The sequence below is a fragment of the Phyllobates terribilis genome, unplaced genomic scaffold, assembly GCF_046119375.1.
Source record: "Phyllobates terribilis strain yellow unplaced genomic scaffold, ASM4611937v1 Scaffold_500__1_contigs__length_1315687, whole genome shotgun sequence".
Lineage (NCBI taxonomy): Eukaryota > Metazoa > Chordata > Amphibia > Anura > Dendrobatidae > Phyllobates > Phyllobates terribilis.
The window spans coordinates 728,803-750,060 of record NW_027363260.1 but is presented as its reverse complement, the minus strand read 5'-3'; the positions used below and the strand labels follow the sequence as shown (position 1 = coordinate 750,060).

The 21,258-nt window shown below is 52.6% G+C and overlaps 1 protein-coding gene across 1 annotated transcript in view; it reads right to left on the bottom strand.

Annotated features, from left to right (window-relative positions):
- The window catches only part of LOC141230947 (uncharacterized), a 577,913-nt gene that overhangs the window by 407,728 nt on the left and 148,927 nt on the right, over positions 1-21,258 (bottom strand). The window lies entirely within an intron of this gene.

Sequence of the window (21,258 nt, the reverse complement as noted above, 5' to 3'; positions counted from 1 at the left end):
TTGTGCCCTTTGAAATGTGCAGTCAGCATGTAATAAACTCTCCTACATCCATGACTTTTTCCTCTAAATTCCCTCAACCTTCTTGTTCTCACTGAAAAATGGGTCCTGCAGTCGGATACCACCGCCGCTGCTCTCTCTCATATGGTGGCCTACACTTCTCTCATAAGCCCGAGAACTAACAACAGATCAGGCGGAGGTGTTGGTCTGCTCCTTTCAACAAAATGCACTTTTTGCCCCCAGTACCCCTCCCTTATCTTCCCTTCTGTAGCGCTGGCGTCCCTGCCCTCTGCTAGGCAGGGACGCTGCTCCCCTCACCGCTCTGCTCCGTGCCCGGCGTCCTCTCCCCGCTCTGCTGTCAGCGCGCGCTCCTTCCCGGCGTCCTCCTCCCGCTCTGCTCTCAGCGCGCGCTCCTTCCCGGCCCCTGTGCTTAGGGCGCGCGCGCGCGCGCTCCCCTCCTCTTAAAGGGGCCGCGCGCGCCGTCCTAAGGAGTCCCCGGCCAATGGCCGGAGGACTTCATCATATATAAGGCACCTCCTCCAAAATGGAGGTGCCCGAGCAATGTTGTTTGCACCTGTGTCTCACCTGTGCTTCAGCCCTCAGGTCCCGTTGCCAGTTACCCGCCAGTTTCCTGCCAGTTTCCTGCTAGTTACCTGCCAGTTACCTGCCTGATTCCTGCCTGAATACTTGTTACCTGTCTGCCAGTCTGAGGTCCGACGGTCTGCCTTACTACTCCTGTCAGTCTGTCTAAAGGACCAGCCTGCCCGCTCACCTGGGAGCGCATATCAGCTACCTGCCTGCTTGCCTGAGGTCCGACGGTCTGCCTTACTACTCCGGTCAGTCTGTCTATGGACCAGCTTGCCCGCTCACCTGGGAGCGCTTCTCCGTTATCTGCCTGCTTGCCAGCCCGGAGGCTCCGTTGTCACGTGCTGTGACCACCAGTTATCTCAGAGACTCTTGCCCGCTCACCTGGGAGCGCATCTCCGTTACCTGCCTGCTTGCCAGCCCGGAGGTCCCGTTGTCACGTGCGGTGACCACCAGCTATTCCAGAGACTCTTGCCCGCTCACCTGGGAGCGCTTCTCCGTTACCTACCTGCCTGCCAGCCCGGAGGTTCCGCCGTCACGTGCCGTGACCACCTGCTATTCCAGAGACTCTCGCTTGCTCACCTGGGAGCACACATCTACCATCTGCCTGCTAGCCTACCCGGAGGCTCTGCCATCACAGGTCGTACCTACCCCTTACCCAGAGACTGCCCTGATCACTTGCCGTAACTCCCTGTCCGTTCACCCAGAGACTGCCACCCGCTCCCTTACAAGGGCCGCCCCCTTGTATAGTAGCTCAGAGGTTCCGCCTCCCGGACCCGTTACAGTTTGCTCGGGCCATGGAACCCGGTGGCACCCAAGCTCCCTCGCTCACGGACCTGTGTCATGAACTGTCCCGTCAAAGGTCCCAACAGGAGTCCATCCTGGGTCACCTGCGGAATGTCAATACTCGCCTGGACACTCTGACTGCACCACCTGCAGCCACTGCCAGTACCATGACTCGCAACCCGGCAGCTCCGCTACCCACTAATACCATGGTAACCTATCCCGGTCCCCGGCTGTCTGCACCTCCTCGCTTCGGAGGCGACTCCGTCCAGGCTCGGGGCTTCATAAATCAGTGCACCCTGCACTTTGAACTTTTGTCCCATCAGTTTAATTCCGACCGGGCCAAAATTGCCTTTATCATGTCCCATCTCACCGGGGAGGCCCTGGCCTGGCTAAATCCTCTATGGGAGAGAGGAGACCCCCTGGTGTCCAACTTGCCTGCTTTTCTCTCGGCTTTCCGGAAAGTCTTCGACGAACCCGGACGGAAGACCTCATCCGCATCCTCTCTGCTACGCCTCCGTCAGGAGGGTCTCACCGTGGGCCAATATGCCATACGGTTCCGCACCCTTGCCTCGGAGCTGGCCTGGGATAACGACGCTCTGGTATCCGTCTTCTGGGAGGGTCTGTCCGGTCGTATTAAAGATGAACTTGCTGGTCGGGACATTCCTACCTCTCTCGATGATCTAATAACCCTTGCCACCCGGATTGACCTACGGTTCCAGGAGCGTGCCAAAGAGGTCACCCGTGAGAGAAGGATTCCACGTTTAGCTCCTACTTTCCAGAAACCCGTCATTCCCTCCATCTCTCCCCAGGTACACTCTCCTGAGCCTATGCAGGTCGACCAGACCAAGATGGTCAAAACCCGTCAGGACTCACGCCGTGCCGAGGGGAGCTGCTTCTACTGTGGCAGTAAGGAGCACCGGATCCGTGCCTGCCCGGAGAGGTCGGGAAACGCCTGTGTCTAGGTTCGCTCAGAGAGGTCCACCTAGACGAGAATAAATCCTCTCCATCCCTGCTGTTGTCAGTTTCGATCATCTACGGGGAGAACCGTTATTTCGAACTAGCCCAACTTGACTCTGGAGCAGCCGGGAACCTTATTTCACAGTCCCTGGTTGAGAAATACCGCATCCCCACCAAACCTCTGGCTGTACCCTTGTCTGTCGCTGCCGTGGATGGGGGCCTCTTACCTCGCCCCATTCAACTCATCACCGAATCCATTACCCTGCAGGTGGGAATGCTGCATTCTGAAAGTATCTCCTTTCATGTTCTGCCTGGACTCTCTCACGCCCTCTTGCTAGGTCTGCCCTGGCTCCAGAGACATGCACCCGTGCTAGACTGGCAAACCGGAGAGGTCCTTCGCTGGGGACAAGACTGTCATAAAACCTGCCTGGTTCCCGTCCATCCCGTCCGTCCCTCTCCTACCCCAGCTAATCTACCTGGACTTCCGATTCCTTATTGGTCTTATGCAGATGTCTTTAATAAAAAGGAGGCAGAGACATTACCACCACATAGACCATACGACTGTCCCATCGATCTGCTACCCGGTACTACTCCTCCCCGTGGGCGTATCTATCCTTTATCCGCTGCTGAGACCCGGTCAATGTCCGAATATATTGAGGAGAATCTGGCCAGAGGATTCATCCGGAAATCTACCTCCCCGGCGGGAGCAGGCTTCTTTTTCGTCAAAAAGAAGGACGGCTCTCTCCGTCCCTGTATAGACTATAGAGGCCTAAACCTGATCACGGTGAAGAATAAGTACCCCCTTCCGCTCATTCCAGAATTATTTGATCGCCTGAGGGGGGCTAGGATCTTCACCAAACTGGACCTTCGTGGGGCGTACAACCTGGTTCGTATTCGTCAGGGGGAGGAATGGAAGACGGCATTCAACACCCGGGACGGCCACTATGAATACCTGGTAATGCCCTTTGGTCTCTGTAACGCTCCTGCCGTCTTTCAAGAGTTGGTCAATGACATCTTCCGGGACCTTCTCTACTCCTGCGTAGTGGTGTACCTGGACGACATCTTGGTCTTCTCTCCGGATCTCCAGACTCACCGGAGGGACGTTCGTCAGGTCCTGCTCAGGCTAAGGCAGAACCATCTCTACGCTAAATTTGAGAAGTGCCTCTTTGAGCAGACCTCGCTTCCGTTTCTGGGCTACATTATCTCTCAGACCGGCCTACAAATGGATCCTGAGAAACTGTCTGCCATCGAGAAATGGCCCCGACCGGAGGGGTTGAAGGCCATTCAGCGATTCCTGGGCTTCGCCAACTACTACCGCCTCTTCATACCACACTTCTCTTCCCGGACGGCCCCAATTTCTGCGCTCACCCGTAAAGGTACTAATCCCAAAGAGTGGCCACCCGAAGCAGAGGAGGCCTTTCTTTCCCTTAAACAGGCCTTCTCTTCCGCCCCGGTGCTGCATCGCCCAGATGGCAACAAGCAGTTCTTCCTGGAAGTTGACGCCTCCTCCTCTGGAGCCGGAGCGGTACTTACTCAAAAATCATCTTCCGGGAGGATGGTAACTTGTGGCTTCTTCTCTAAACTCTTCTCCTCCTCTGAGCGCAACTATTCCATAGGAGACCGAGAGTTATTGGCCATCAAACTGGCATTGGAGGAGTGGCGTTACCTGCTCGAGGGGGCTCTTCACCCGGTAATAATTTACACTGACCACAAGAACTTGGCTTACCTCCAGCATGCCCAGAGACTTAACCCGAGCCAAGCCCGGTGGTCCTTGTTTTTTGCTCGTTTTGATTTTGTCCTTCATTTTCGCCCGGCTGACAAAAACGTCAAGGCGGACGCCTTGTCTCGGTCCTTTCTGGTGTCTGATCTCGAGGAGGATCCGAAACATATCATCGATCCCGCCAGAGTAATGCAGGTGGCTCCCGTGAGTCTAAATCGTCTTCCTCCTGGTAAGACGTTCGTACCAGTACCTGATCGGGAGAAGATCCTACACTGGGGTCATTCGTCTAAACTAGCTGGCCACGCCGGTCAGAAAAAGACCCTCCAGCTTATTACCCGGCACTACTGGTGGCCTAACCTGCACAAGGATGTAATAGACTTTGTTTCTGCCTGTGTGTCCTGCGCCCGCAACAAAGTTCCGAGACACCTGCCGGCCGGCCGCCTCCTACCTCTGCCAGTACCTGCTGCCCCCTGGCAGCATATAGCGATGGACTTCATTACTGATCTACCCGTCTCTGCCGGTTGTACGGTCATTTGGGTGGTCGCTGACCGCTTCTCCAAGATGGCTCACTTCATTCCACTGCCAGGTCTTCCGTCTGCACCCGAGCTGGCTAAAGACTTTATCCGCCACATCTTCCGTCTTCATGGCCTGCCCCGTCACATCGTGTCGGATCGTGGGGTACAGTTCACTTCCCGTTTCTGGAGAGCCACTTGTAAATTGCTGGACGTCACCCTGGACTTCTCCTCCGCTTACCACCCACAGTCTAATGGTCAAGTGGAGCGGATCAATCAGAACCTGACCAGTTACCTTCGGCACTTCGTTAATGCCCACCATTCTGACTGGGTGGATCTCCTGCCATGGGCCGAATTCTCGTACAACAATCACGAGAGCGAGTCTTCCTCCAAATCCCCGTTTTTTGTAGTCTACGGTCAGCATCCTCGGATCCCGTTTCCCGTCTCCACCTCGGCGGACAATCCGGCTGCGGAATCTCTTGTTAACAAATTTTCCTCCATATGGGAGAGTACCCGGTCCGCACTCCTTCTGTCATCCGAGCGTATGAAAAGACACGCTGACAAAAAACGTCTGGACCCTCCTCAATTCCGCCCTGGGGATAAAGTCTGGCTCTCGTCCAAATATGTCCGGCTCAAGATCCCTTCCTATAAGTTAGGGCCTCGGTTCATCGGCCCACTGGAGGTCATCAGTCAGATCAACCCGGTGGCCTATAAATTGAAACTCCCGGCCAACTTACGGATCCCTAACTCCTTCCATGTGTCTCTCCTCAAACCTGTGGTGCTTAACTCTTTTTCCAAGTCTACAGGTACGCCTCCTGCTCCGGTTTCTGCTGAGGACGAGTTTGAGGTAGAGAACATTCTTGCCACCAAAAGGGTAAGAGGAAAGACCTTTTTTCTGGTAGATTGGAAGGGGTTTGGTCCTGAGGAGAGAACGTGGGAGCCCCGGGAGAACATCCATGCCCCTCTCATCCTATCTAAATTTCTGTCTGGCCTAAAAAAGGGGGGGCCTAAAGGGGGGGGTACTGTAGCGCTGGCGTCCCTGCCCTCTGCTAGGCAGGGACGCTGCTCCCCTCACCGCTCTGCTCCGTGCCCGGCGTCCTCTCCCCGCTCTGCTGTCAGCGCGCGCTCCTTCCCGGCGTCCTCCTCCCGCTCTGCTCTCAGCGCGCGCTCCTTCCCGGCCCCTGTGCTTAGGGCGCGCGCGCGCGCGCTCCCCTCCTCTTAAAGGGGCCGCGCGCGCCGTCCTAAGGAGTCCCCGGCCAATGGCCGGAGGACTTCATCATATATAAGGCACCTCCTCCAAAATGGAGGTGCCCGAGCAATGTTGTTTGCACCTGTGTCTCACCTGTGCTTCAGCCCTCAGGTCCCGTTGCCAGTTACCCGCCAGTTTCCTGCCAGTTTCCTGCTAGTTACCTGCCAGTTACCTGCCTGATTCCTGCCTGAATACTTGTTACCTGTCTGCCAGTCTGAGGTCCGACGGTCTGCCTTACTACTCCTGTCAGTCTGTCTAAAGGACCAGCCTGCCCGCTCACCTGGGAGCGCATATCAGCTACCTGCCTGCTTGCCTGAGGTCCGACGGTCTGCCTTACTACTCCGGTCAGTCTGTCTATGGACCAGCTTGCCCGCTCACCTGGGAGCGCTTCTCCGTTATCTGCCTGCTTGCCAGCCCGGAGGCTCCGTTGTCACGTGCTGTGACCACCAGTTATCTCAGAGACTCTTGCCCGCTCACCTGGGAGCGCATCTCCGTTACCTGCCTGCTTGCCAGCCCGGAGGTCCCGTTGTCACGTGCGGTGACCACCAGCTATTCCAGAGACTCTTGCCCGCTCACCTGGGAGCGCTTCTCCGTTACCTACCTGCCTGCCAGCCCGGAGGTTCCGCCGTCACGTGCCGTGACCACCTGCTATTCCAGAGACTCTCGCTTGCTCACCTGGGAGCACACATCTACCATCTGCCTGCTAGCCTACCCGGAGGCTCTGCCATCACAGGTCGTACCTACCCCTTACCCAGAGACTGCCCTGATCACTTGCCGTAACTCCCTGTCCGTTCACCCAGAGACTGCCACCCGCTCCCTTACAAGGGCCGCCCCCTTGTATAGTAGCTCAGAGGTTCCGCCTCCCGGACCCGTTACACCTTCTTTTTGAGGTCCAGACTGTCAGACTCTACCGGCCTTTCTCCCTGTGAGTGGCATGTATGTATCACCCTCCGGGTACCTCCCATCAGTTTCTGGATCACTTTTCCACTTGGCTTCCAAATTTTCTATCTTGTGACATCCCCACTCTCATCGTGGGGGACTTTAACATCCCAATTGGCGATCCCCTTTCCCCATCTTTCGCTCATCTTTTATCGCTAACCTTCTCCTTCGGCCTTTCACAACTTACTAATTCTCCTACACATGAAGACGGGAACACACTGGACCTGATCTTCTCCCGGCTATGCTCAGTACATGACTTTACTAACTCTCCTCTTCCGCTCTCTAACCACAACCTTCTTTCATTATCTGTCAAGAACTGTAACCCTACTCATGACACCCCCACTTTCCACACTTATAGAAATATATGCGCCATTAACACCCAGAGATTTATGAAAACGTTGCAATCATCATTGGCCCCAATCTCCTCCCTCTCATGTCCTGACCCTGCACTGAAGCACTATAACGAAATATTGTAATGCGCCCTGGATGAAGCCGCACCTCCTACACTTAGAACAACTCGGCACACATGGCAACAACCCTGGCACACGCTGCAAACACGTTTTCTCTAGCGGTGCTCCAGGTGCGCTGAACGGCTGTGCTGAAAATCTAACCTGGCCAAAGATTTCATCCATTATAAATTTATGCTTAAAACATATAACTCCGCCCTTCACCTCTCCAAACAAACCAACTTTAACAACTTCATCATCTTACTGTCCAATAATCCTGAACACCTCTATGACACTTTTCATTCTCTCCTTAATCAAACAGCACAGGCCTCGACCACCGACCTCAGCGCTGAAAATCTGGCCAATTATTTCAAAGAAAAATTTGACCATATCCGATAGGAAATTTTCTCCCAATCCCCAAATGTTATGCATGCTCCTCCCCCCAACATTGGTTCAAAGTCAGAAAATGAGCAAGATGCAGTCACGGAAGAAGTGACCAGGCTCCTTGTATCTTCTCGCCCTACCACCTGCACCAGTGACCCTATTCCCTCACATCTTCTTCAGTCCCTTTCTCCAGCTGTCACCACTCACCTACCTAAAATATTCAACCTCTCCCTCTCATCTGGTATTTTTCCCCTCCTCTTTTAAACACGCCAGCATACATCTATTACTTAAAAAACTATCCCTTGACCAGAACTGCGCTGCTAACTACAGACCTGTTTCCAATCTTCCCTTTATCTCTAAACTCCTGGAATGCCTGGTCCCCTCCCGTCTAATCCGCTATCTCTCAGATAACTCTCTTCTTGACCCTTACCAATCTGGTTTCCGCTCTTTAGACTCTACTGAAAATGCACTCCCTAAAGTCTCTAATGATCTACTAACATCTAAATCTAATGGCCACTACTCCCTGCTGATTCTCCTGGATGTCTTTGCAGCATTCAACACTGTGGATCACCAGCTCCTGCTCACTATGCTCCTCACTATTGGCCTCAACGACACTGTTCTCTCCTGGTTCTCCTACCTCTCTGACCGCTCCTTCACTGTATCTTTTGCCGGCTCCTCCTCCTCTCTCCTTCCCCTTACTGTCGGTGTTCCTCAAGGATCAGTCTTAGGCCCCCTTCTTTTCTCCTTATACACTGCTCCTATTGGACAAACAATCAGCAGATTTGATTTCCAGTACCATCTCTATGCTGATGACACCCAATTATAAACCTCAGCTCCAGATATCAACCCTGCATTATTACAAAAGACCAGTGATTGTCTTTCCGCTGTCTCTAACAGTATGTCCTCCCTCTATCTAAAACTGAATCTGCCAAAAACTGAACTACTTGTATTTCCTCCCTCCACTAACCTACCTATGCCCTTTATTGCTATTTCCGTTTGTGGCTCTACCATTACTCCCAGCAACATGCCCGCTGTCTTGGGGTCATATTTGATTCAGATTTTTCCTTCACTCCTCACATCAAATCACTCGTTCGTTCATGTCATCTACACCTCAAAAACATAGTCCATAGTTTGTAAAGCCGAATAAAGACTTGCGTCCATCAAGTTCGACCTGTTAGTTCTGTAATTGCTAAAGTTGATCCAGAGGAGGGCAAAAACCCCAAATGATTTGGCCAATCTTCACCTGAGGAAAAATTCCCCCCCGACTCTGAAACCAGCAGTCAGAATAAATCCCTGTATCAACCTACTATTTTATTTTATTTTTAAGTATATGCCGAAATCTGCCTGGTATCTAGAAATGCATCCAGTCCCCGCTTGAACTGGTGTAGTGAATCAGACATTACCGTCTCCTCACTCAGTGAATTCCATCTCTAGACTCAGAACTTTTCTTACCTTTGACTCGGCAAAAACTCTTACTGTAGCTCTTATTCATTCTCGCCTGGACTACTGCCACTCTTTACTAATCGGTCTCCCTCTTTCTAAACTTTCCCATCTCCAATCCGTCCTTAACGCAACAGCAAGGATCATATTCCTCTCCAACCGCTACACCAATGCCTGTTCCCTATGCCCATCCAATACAGAGTTCAATATAAACTTATCACGCTTACTCACAAAGCGCTCCATGCTTCAGCACCGCCCTACATCTCCTCCCTCATCGCAGTCTACCACCCTACCCATGCCCTCTGTTCTGCCAATGACTTTAAACTAAAATCCTCCATAATCCGAACTTCCCACTCTCGTCTCCAATATTTCTCATGTGCTGCGCCAATTCTTTGGAATGCACTACTCAGGACAATTCGATTAATTCCCAATACCCACAGTTTTAAGCGTGCCCTAAAAACCCATTTCTTTAGACTGGCCTATCGCCTTAACATACTTATCTAACTGTCCTAGTTTAGCCCATATTAAAATTTTCTTCAAATTCATATTCATACCATTCATGCACTTAATAGTCTGTAATGTACACGTACTGACTGTCGAACAGTTCATGTAGTGTTATGTACATACCCTATTTAGTATATTATGGCTATATTATATAACATATGTACATGATACCTTTTGTGCCCCCCCCTATGTCCTCATAGACTGTAAGCTTGCGAGCAGGGCCCTCACTCCTTTTGATATGAGTTATGCTTATTTTGTAACGTCTGTATTGTCTGTATAAGTCCCCCTAAAATTGTAAAGTGCTGCGGAATATGTTGGCGCTATAAAAATTATTATCATTATGGCAGTTATCACCAGCTGTAAACATTGCTACATATCCAGACATCGGTTTTGCCTCATTCCTGAGGAATCTTAGCCCAGTCTTTATGGTTAACTCCCTTTGGTTCATTAATATTCTTGTGTTCTCGAGAGTGGTTGAAAAAGTTGTGAAGAGACCATTGCTTAGTGGAAACAAGGAAAAGAATACAAAAGAATTGCAAAGATATTGAACTTGTAAAGACTGCTTCCAGCTGTAACTCTAAAAACATTCAAAGTCCCAGTAACACTGACTACATTACCTGGACTTGAAGGAAACATGACCCATCTCCAAGAAGTACACCTTCACTGACCAGAGTTGTCAGCTCTAACAGTGTCAAAATCATGTCAATAAGTCACAGGAATTTTGGGATTCTGTCCTGTCGAGCGATGAAACAAAACTGAACATTTTCAGGCCTATGGATAAAAGTATTATTGAAAGAGGATGAATGAAGCAAATGCTAAAAAGAACACCCTGCCTATGGTGAAGCATGGTGGTGGCTGGGGTGCACTTCCAAAGATTTTACAGTACCAACCTTCAAAAATGATGGACACCTAGTAAATGTTTTGGAGTCATTCCCATTAAACCATCAGGAACTGTATGTGGAATGACTCTTTTGGTTGCACTTCATAAATAGCTGTCTTTGTGGGAGTCAAAGCAGGATTTTGCCAACTTCCTTCTCAGTTTCACAGATTTTCCATTCCAAATTAATTTGATTCAGGTTTCCTCCCCAAGTCTCTCATCCAATGGTACTAGATTTCACCTCTGCAAAGCATCAGTAATGAAAGTTACAATCTTAGCTATGACTACTTTCTGCTCTCTTGTATATGTTCTTGCCTCCTCTTGATGTACCATCCTACTCAAGTGAATGAGATAGATAACCATTACTATGAGAGAGTTCCACTGTGCAACTGATTCTCTTAACCCTAATCAACATCTTAAATGGATATCGTGCTTTTCGCAAGGATTTTGTGAAGGAACAGATTCTTATATTAATTGTGTGATGTGTTTGAATTATATAAGACTTTGTGCTAAGAAGAATTTCTGCTGCGACATACAGATATCCAAGATGGCGATTGAGAGCTTCATATAACTTTAAGAACAAGAATGACTTTGCTTAAAGTGAACTTGAGATGATGATGGCCGCCTGCCAAGAGTATTATGTTAAAGTAGATAAGTAATAGATGTAATGTTGCATAACTGGGTGTAACCAATTAAGTAAGACTACTGGATTAATTAGACAATTCAGTGTCTTTATAGAGGGGCCCCAGTTCTGGAAACCCCCTTGGAAAACCTATAAAAATATACGCTTGACCCTCCCACAGTGAGGGACTCTTGCTGAGCATCACTGGGTTGTGGTCTCCTTTATTCCCTCCCATCGTGACACCTGGGCGCAATGACACCCCCTGCTGTTGGCAGATTGCCATAACAGATTTTATGAACAAGTTTATTCGACCTGTACAGGCATTCGCACAATTTCTCCCTCTACATTTCCGCCCTCTGTCAGTCACTGCAATGGAGCTGAGCTGCAGTGGCCGCAAAGAATAGTAGCCGAGCTTAAGTAGCTGGTGTTATAAAGATTGTTAAAAAAAAGACTCCGGTCCATCAAGGTCAACCTTCCTCCACCAGTTATACATTCTCTATCGCTAGATTATTTAAAACCCCCAATGCCATTTGTTGTGATAAAAACATCCAGCCATTTTTTAAAAACTGTTCTAGTGTCTGCCATTACTACCTCTTGTGGTCGGCATTCCACAGTCTGACTGCTCTATTTGTAAAGAACCCTTTCCTATTTAGCTGCCGGAATCTCCTCTCCTCCAAACGTAATGAGTGCCCCTGGTTCTTGGAAGGAATAAGTCATGTGCAAGTTGTAGCGCCTGCGTCTCTGCCTCCTGCCCCTCTCCCGTGGCAGAGACGGCGACCCCCTTACTGCCACAGCCCCCGGCTAGAGTGTCCCACTCCTCCGTCCTCCTTACACACTGACACTGCCCAGGGTACACGCACAACTAACAGATCCCCGAGTACTGTGCTTGGGGGGGCACGCGCACTTCCTGCCTCTTAAGGGGCCGCACACCATTCTGAATGTCCCTGGCCAATGGTTGGATTACACTAAAAGGACAACATCTGCAAGGAGTTTGTGTGGGTTTCCTCCTGGTTCTCCGGTTTCCTCCCATACTCCAAAAGAACATAATGATAGCGAATGTAGATTGTGAGCCCCAATGGGAACAGTGCCCATAATGTCTGTAAAGCGCTGTGGAATTAATGGCGCTATGTAAGTGAGTAAAATAAATAAAATAAACTACTTAAGGCACCTCCTCCAACATGGAGGTGCCTGTGCAACGTTGTAAATTTGTTTGCTAAACACTCTTGTTAGTTCTCAGGTCCCAGTGCATGTATCTCCATTTACCTGCCTGTCCGTCAGCCTGTCTACCAATCGTGCCCGCCTGCCCGTCTACCAGCCGTGCCCACCTGCCAGTCTACCAGCCGTGCCCGCCTGTTCCTGCCTCCTGTCCCTTGGGGGTCAGTTGCTATCTTCCCGAGGTCAGACCCGGATTAGCACCTGGTCCACCTTCCTCGCCCCTCCTTGGGTCATGGAGTAGTCAAGCCGCTGTACATCCGAAGTTGAATTTCGTGAGGTCCCTAGTTATTTTCCCGAGTCTCTCCTTGCACCACGGCACAGTGGCTCCACCACCCATCCCGTTACACAAGTCCTTTGTATTGATCTCACATGTATTTATACATATAAGTGAGATCTCCTCTGAGGCTTCGTTTTTCTAAGCTAAAAAAGCCCAACTTTTCCAACCTCTCAACATATGAGAAGTCTGCGTCCCTTGTAATAATCTAGCTGCTGCCTCTGAACTGACTCTAACTTCCGAATATCTGTTTTAAAATGTGAAGCCCAAAACTGGATCCCACATTCTAGATGTGGCCTCACAAGTAATTTCTACTGACTACTACAGATTAAATGCAGCTATACTTTGCAGCTTTGTTCTTAGTGTTTCTAATCTGCAGACACCAGAACAAATAACAGTTCATTACGGGGTTGTTAGATGTTGGACCCTACCGATCTCATATGGATGACCGATCCAATTAATCAGTATTCTGTGACCAAACAACCACTTTAATCATCTGTACTCCCCAGCATGCTGAGTCTTCACAAGTTAATTCACAAGCTTGTTTATAATGGTGATGAACATCATCTGAGCTTGCCCATCATCTGAAGCCGCAGTTTTCCGCCACTGGACACAACTCTCCATATTGACCCCAGTTCTTTTGACACAGAGGTAACTTGAACATTCTTCAGTCTTGTAGACATAGTGCAGGTTTGAGTCCTCTATCGGGGTCATTTCAGGAGAACCACTAAAGCTTATCTGAAGGTTTTATTATGGAAGGTATATGGTACAGGAAAACAAACTGGAACTCTTATTGTTTTAACCCCTTCTTGTGATGTGTATTACCAGATAAAGACAGTTTGGAAAAGTACACTGCTCAAAAAAATAAAGGGAACACTTAAACAACACAATGTAACTCCCAAGTCAATCACACTTCTGTGAAATCTACCTGTCCAGTTATGAAGCAAAACTGATTGTGAATCAATTTCTCCTGCTGTTGTGCAAATGGAACAGACAACTGGTAGAAATGATCGGCAATTAGCAAGATACCCCCTATAAAGGAGTGGTTCAGCAAGTGGTGACCACAGACTATTTCTCTGTTCTCATCCTTTTGGGCTGTTGTTTTGGTCACTTTTTCATTTTGCCGTTGCTCTCACCCCTAGAGGTACAGTAGCATGAGGCGGTGTCTACAGTACAATCCACAGAAGTTGCTCAGGTAGTGCAGTTCATCCAGGATGGCACATCAGTGCGAGCTGTGGCAAGAAGGGTAGCTGTGTCTGTCAGCACAGTGTCCAGAGCATGGAGCAGATACCAGGAGATGTGGAGGGAGCCATAGGAGGGCAACAACCCAGCAGCTGGACCGTTACCTCCTCCTTTGTGCAAGGAGGAACAGGAGGAGCACTGCCAGAGCTCTGCAAAATGAACTCCAGCAGGCCACAAATGTGCATGTGTCTGGCATGAGGTGGTATGAGGGCCCGACGTCCACAGATGGGGGTTGTGCTGACAGCCAAACACCGTGCAGGATGATTGGCATTTGCCACAGAACACCAGGAATGGCAAAGTCGCCACTGGAGACCTGTGCTCTTCTCAGATGAAAGCAGGTTCACACTGAGCACATGTGACAGACGTGACAGAGTCCGGAGACGCCGTGGAGAGCGATCTGCTCCCTGCAACATCCTTCAGCATGACCAATTTGGCAGTGGGTCAGTAATGGTGTAGGGTGGCATTTCTTTGGAGGGCCGCACAGCCCTCCATGTGCTCGCCAGAGGTAGCCTGACTGTCATTAGGTACCGAGATGAGATCCTCAGACCCCTTGTGAGACCATATGCTGGTGCGGTTGGCCCTGGGTTCCTCTTAATGCAGGACAATGCAAGACCTCATGTGGCTGGAGTGTGTCAGCAGTTCCTGCAAGATGAAGGCATTGAAGCTATGGACTGTCCCGCCCGTTCCCCAGACCTGAATCCGATTGAGCACATCTGGGAAAGCATGTCTCGCTGCATCCACCAACGTCACGTTGCACCACAGACTGTCCAGGAGTTGGCGGATGCTTTAGTGCAGGTCTGGGAGGAGATCCCACAGGAGACCATCCGCAACCTCATCAGGAGCGTGCCCAGGCATTGTAGGGAGGTCATACAGGCACGTGGAGGCCACACACAATACTGAGCCTCATTTTGACTTGTTTTAAGGACATTACATCAAAGTTGGATCAGCCTGTAGTGTGTTTTTCCACTTTAATTTTGGGGGTGACTCCAAATCCAGGCCTCCATTGGTTAATAAATTTGATTTCCATTGATGATTTTTGTGTGATTTTGCTGTCAGCACATTCAGCTTTGTACAGAACAAAGTATTCAATGAGAATATTTCATTCATTCAGATCTAGGATGAGATGTTTGAGTGTTCCCTTTATTTTTTTGAGCAGTGTATATAATCCTGAGCACATTGCTGTAAGGCAGGGATGTCAAGCTCCAACACACAGAGGGTCAAAATGAAAAACTTGGACAAAGTCACGGGTCATCCAGTATACAGTATGATGGGTCCCACCTAGTCCTCCATACAAATAATAGCCCCACATGGGGATGGCGGTTCTGGTATTGCGGGCCAAATATAACAACCCTGCGGGCCAGATTTGGCCCACAAGCCAGAGTTTGACATGTATGCTGTAAGGCATATAATATTCACGGAGTATGGACGGTACGATACAAGCTCGTATAACAATGGCAGATGTGGTTGGGCTTTTCAGCTTTACAAAACATGTCTATGGGATAACATTTCTGCTTGTGGAGAGTGACAAGCCAAGCCTGGCATGTCAGAGTGAGGAGACTTATAAGCCATGCATGCTCCTCTGGTAAATTGTGGAGCTAGAACTCTAGTCCTCTTCCCCTCTGAAGAGGCGGCTTTACAAAAGTAATTGATAAGTAACATCAGAACTTTCCTGGCACAGTCAAAAGTGTTTAATCCACGAAAATGTGTAAAATGACCAGACCGTGCTCCTAAAGTTAACTTACACCCAGCTCACTTCAAGAGGTTGCACTAAATTGCGAAGGAGCCATCATGAAAATGATTGGGGCGACTATAGACTACCGTAAGTGCGTTGTGCATCATTTGATGATACAGGGGCAAGTAAACAGAAGACCCGACCAGAAGCGCACTAATGCTTAAGAAACAAGCATTCCTTACATGTATTAAAGCAGTCAAACAGTCGCAAATCATGCACACGGGAGTGATACGCTGAAAATACTCGGTTCTCGCCCGAGCATACTCGCTGAAAGGGTTAACCGAACATACTCGCTCATCACTAGTAAGCACACTATGGCCCCCTCCAGGGCTCAACACCCTTATCCACCCATCTTTCCAACACAAGGTTTGGCACATAGAGAGGTAGGACATATAGTGGTTAGGGACCATCCATATTAAAAGGTCACCTTGACGTGGTTGGAGGCTTTGTGCTTGTTGATCAAAAACGCTAACTAAATACCTTGCGTTTTTAACGTTTACAACAATATTGGAGTTAATGTAATCATTAGTCGCAGCGCTCTGACGCGTCGTGTAACATGTGTATGTTAGTACATTGCCACATAGCGTATTTGTGCACCTGTACTTTAATACTAAAAGTGTGCGGGTCCTATTTTTCAGATCTACAGGTCTGGGAGCATTTGGGAAGCAGCGACCATAATATGGTAACTTTCAATGTTTGGCACATAGAGAGGTAGGACATATAGTCGTTAGGTACCATCCATATTAAAATGTCACCTTGATGTGGTTGGAACCTTTGTGCTTGTTGATCAAAAACCGCTAACTAAGCACCTAATGTTTACAGCAATATTGGAGTTCATGTAATCAGTAGTCGCAGTGCGCTGACACATCGAGTATTAGTATGTTGGTATATTGGCAACATAGAGGATTAATTAAATACTAAAGGTGTGCGAGTCCTATTTTTTTTTGTATTATCCATTGTACAATATTCCACAGCTACAACTCTCTCATTTCATTCAACAGAAGCCGCCTATGGGGTCAACTTGTTTCATAATTTATACCTTATTCAGGACATTCTGCAACAACTGGGCGTCGCCTTACTGGAAAGGGGCATGGTCTAGAGCGAGGCATCGCGCACTGAAAGATGCTGCAAAACGGAAGCACACATTCCTAGCACAGAGGAAGCGCCACATAGTGGTTTGTGTAAACTTAGCCTAAACACGTGCACATTGATCAAACAGCATGAACGTGCAATAAATCAGCCCCATCATCTCCACAGCCTCAATGAAGACCTCAGCATGGATGAAATAAAGGAGGCGCAGTGTCAGTCCTAGGGCTCGTTCACACCTCTGCTTTTCACGTTCATGTTCTATCCATGTTTTGACAGACAGAATATAAACACACACGGCTCCGCTCCGTACACAGCTCCACTCCGTACACCTCGTAGACAGCTCCGGTCCGTACACCTTGTACACACACGGCTCTGCTCCGTCCACCTCATACACGGCTCCGCTCCATACACCTCGTAGACAGCTCCGGTCCATACACCTCGCACACACGTGGCTCCGCTCCGTACACCTCGTACACACACAGCTCTGATCCTTACACCTCATACACGGCTCTGCTCCGTACACCTCGTAGACAGCTCCGGTCCGTACACCTCGTACACACACGGCTCTGCTCCGTACACCTCGTACACACACGGCTCTGCTCCGTACACCTCGTACACACACGGCTCTGCTCCGTACACCTCGTACACACGCGGCTCCGCTCCGTAAACTTCATACACACACGGCTCCGCTCCGTACACCTCGTACACAAGCGGCTCCGCTCCGTACACCTCGTACAGACGCGGCTCCGCTCCGTACACCTCGTACAGACGCGGCTCCGCTCCGTACACCTCGTACAGACGCGGCTCCGCTCCATACACCTCGTACAGACGCGGCTCTGCTCCGTACGCCTCGTACACACGCGGCTCTGCTCCGTACGCCTCGTACACACACGGCTCCGCTCCGTGCACCTCGTACACGCGCGGATCCGCTCCGTACACCTCGTACACGCGCGGCTCTGATCCTTACACCTCATACACGGCTCTGCTCCGTACACCTCGTAGACAGGTCCGATCCGTACACCTCGTACACACACGGCTCCGCTCCGTACACCTCGTACACACACGGCTCTGCTCCGTACACCTCGTACACACGCGGCTCTACTCCGTAGGCCTCGTATACACGCGGCTCTGCTCCGTACGCCTCGTACACATTCGGCTCCGCTCCATGCACCTCATACATGCGCGGCTCTGCTCCGTACACCTCGTACACGCGTGGCTCCGCTCCGTACACCTCGTACACGCGCGGCTCCGCTCCGTAGACCTCGTATACACGCGGCTCTGCTCCGTACGCCTCGTACACACGCAGCTCCGCACACCTCGTACATGCGCGGCTCAGCTCCGTACACCTCGTACACGCGCGGCTCCGCTCCGTACACCTCCTACATGTGCGGCTCCGCTCCGTACACCTCGTACACGCGCAGCTCACCTCCGTACACGTCGTACACGCGCGGCGCCGCCCTGTACACCTCGGACACCCGCGGCTCCACTCCGTACACCTCGTACACACGCGGCTCTGCTCCGTACGCCTCGTACACGTGCGGCTCCGCTCTATAAGCCTCGTACACGAGCGGCTCCGCTCCGTACGCCTCGTACACGCGCGGCTCCGCTCCGTACGCCTCGTACACGCACGGCTCCGCTCCGTACGCCTCGTACACGCACGGCTCCGCTCCGTACGCCTCGTACACCCGCGGCTCCGCTCCGTACGCCTCGTACACACGCGGCTCCGCTCCGTACACCTCGTACACCCGCGGCTCCGCTCCGTACGCCTCGTACACACGCGGCTCCGCTCCGTACACCTCATCCACACGCGACTCCGCTCCGTACGCCTCTTACACACACGGCTCCGCTCCGTACACACACGGCTCTGCTCCGTACACCTCGTACACACGCGGCTCTGCTCCGTACACCTCGTACACACGCGGCTCCGCTCCGTACACCTCGTACACGCGCGGCTCCGCTCCGTACACCTCGTACACACGCGGCTCTGCTCCGTACACCTCGAACACACGCGGCTCTGCTCCGTACACCTCGAACACACACGGCTCCGCTTTGTACACACGCGGCTCCGCTCCGTAAACCTCGTACACACGCGGCTCTGCTCCGTACACCTCGAACACACACGGCTCCGCTCTGTACACACGCGACTCCGCTCCGTACACCTCGTACACGCGCGGCTCCGCTCTATACACACCGTACACGGGCGGCTCCGCTCCGTACACCTCGTACACGCGCGGCTCCGCTCCGTACACACCGTACACGGGCGGCTCCGCTCCGTACACCTCGTACACGCGCGACTCCGCTCCGTACACACGCGGCTCCGTACACCTCGTACACGCGCGGCTCCGCTCCGTACACCTCGTACACGCGCGGCTCCGCTCCGTACACGCACGGCTCCGATCTGTACTCCTTGTACACGCGCGGCTCTGCTCCGTACACCTCGTACACGCGCGGCTCCGCTCCGTACACCTCGTACACACGCGGCTCCGCTCCGTACACACATGGCTCCGCTCCGTACACCTCGTACACACGCGGCTCCGCTCCGTACACCTAATACACACGCGGCTCCGCTCCGTACGCCTCTTACACACACGGCTTTGCTCCGTACACCTCGTACACACACGGCTCCGCTCCGTACACCTCGTACACACGCGGCTCCGCTACGTACACCTCGTACACACGCGGCTATGCTCCGTACACCTCGAACACACACGGCTCCGCTCTGTACACACGCGGCTCCGCTCCGTACACCTCGTACACGCGCGGCTCCGCTCCGTACACACCGTACACGGGCGGCTCCGCTCCGTACACACCGGACACGGGCGGCTCCGCTCCGTACACCTCGTACACACGCGGCTCCGCTTCGTACACCTCGTACACACGCGGCTCCGCTCCGTACACACATGGCTCCGCTCCGTACACCTCGTACACATGCGGCTCCGCTCCGTACACCTAATACACACGCGGCTCCGCTCCGTACGCCTCTTACACACACGGCTCTGCTCCGTACACCTCGTACACACACGGCTCCGCTCCGTACACCTCGTACACACGCGGCTCCGCTCCGTGCACCTCGTACACACGCGGCTCTGCTCCGTACACCTCGAACACACACGGCTCCGCTCTGTACACACGCGGTTCCGCTCCGTACACCTCGTACACGCGCGGCTCCGCTCCGTACACACCGTACACGGGCGGCTCCGCTCCGTACACACCGTACACGGGCGGCTCCGCTCCGTACACACGCGGCTCCGCTACGTACACCTCGTACACGCGCGGCTCCGCTCCGTACACCTCGTACACACGCGGCTCCGCTCCGTACACCTCGTACACGCGCGGCTCCGCTCCGTACACCTCGTACACGCGCGGCTCAGCTCCGTACACGCACGGCTCCGCTCCGTACTCCTTGTACACGCGCGGCTCTGCTCCGTACACCTCGTACACATGCGGCTCCGCTCCGTACAACTCGTACACACGCGGCTCCGCTCTGTACACACATGGCTCCGCTCCGTACACCTCGTACACACGCGGCTCCGCTCTGTACACCTAATACACATGCGGCTCGGCTCCGTACGCCTCTTACACACACGGCTCCGCTCCGTACACACACGGCTCTGCTCCGTACACCTCGTACACACGCGGCTCTGCTCCGTACACCTCGTACACACACGGCTCCGCTCCGTACACCTCGTACACACGCGGCTCCGCTCCGTACACCTCGTACACACGCGGCTCTGCTCCGTACACCTCGAACACACACGGCTCCGCTCTGTACACACGCGGCTCCGCTCCGTACACTTCGTACACACGCGGCTCCGCTCCGTACACACCGTACACGGGCGGCTCTGCTCCGTACACACCGTACACGGGCGGCTCCGCTCCGTACACCTCGTACACACGCGGCTCCGCACACCTCGTACACGCGCGGCTCCGCTCTGTACACCTCGTACACGCGCGGCTCCGTTCCGTACACGCACGGCTCCGCTCCGTACTCCTTGTACACCCGCGGCTCCGCTCCGTACACCTCGTACACCCGCGGCTCCGCTCCGTACGCCTCATACACACGCGGCTCCGCTCCGTACACCTCATCCACACGCGGCTCCGCTCCATACGCCTCTTACACACACGGCTCCGCTCCGTACACACACGGCTCTGCTCCGTACGCCTCGTACACACGCGGCTCCGCACCGTACGCCTCGTACACACGCGGCTCCGCCCCGTACGCCTCGTGCACACGCGGCTCCGCCCCGTACGCCTCGTACACACGCGGCTCCGCCCCGTACACACGTGGCTCCGCTCCGTATGCATCGTACACACACGGCTCCGCTCCGTACGCCTCGTACACACGGCTCCGCTCCGTACAACTCGTACACACCCGGCTCCGCTCCGTACACCTCGTACACACCCGGCTCCGCTCCGTACACCTCGTACACACCCGGCTCCGCTCCGTACACCTCGTACACACCCGGCTCCGCTCCGTACACCTCGTACACACGCGGCTTTGCTCCGTACACCTCGTACACACGCGGCTCCGCTCCGTACACCTCGTACACACGCGGCTCCGCTCCGTACACCTCGTACACGCGGCTCCGCTCCGTACGCCTCGTACATGCGCGGCTCCGCTCCGTACACCTCATACACACACGGCTCCGCTCCGTACACCTCGTACACACGCGGCTCCGCTCCGTACA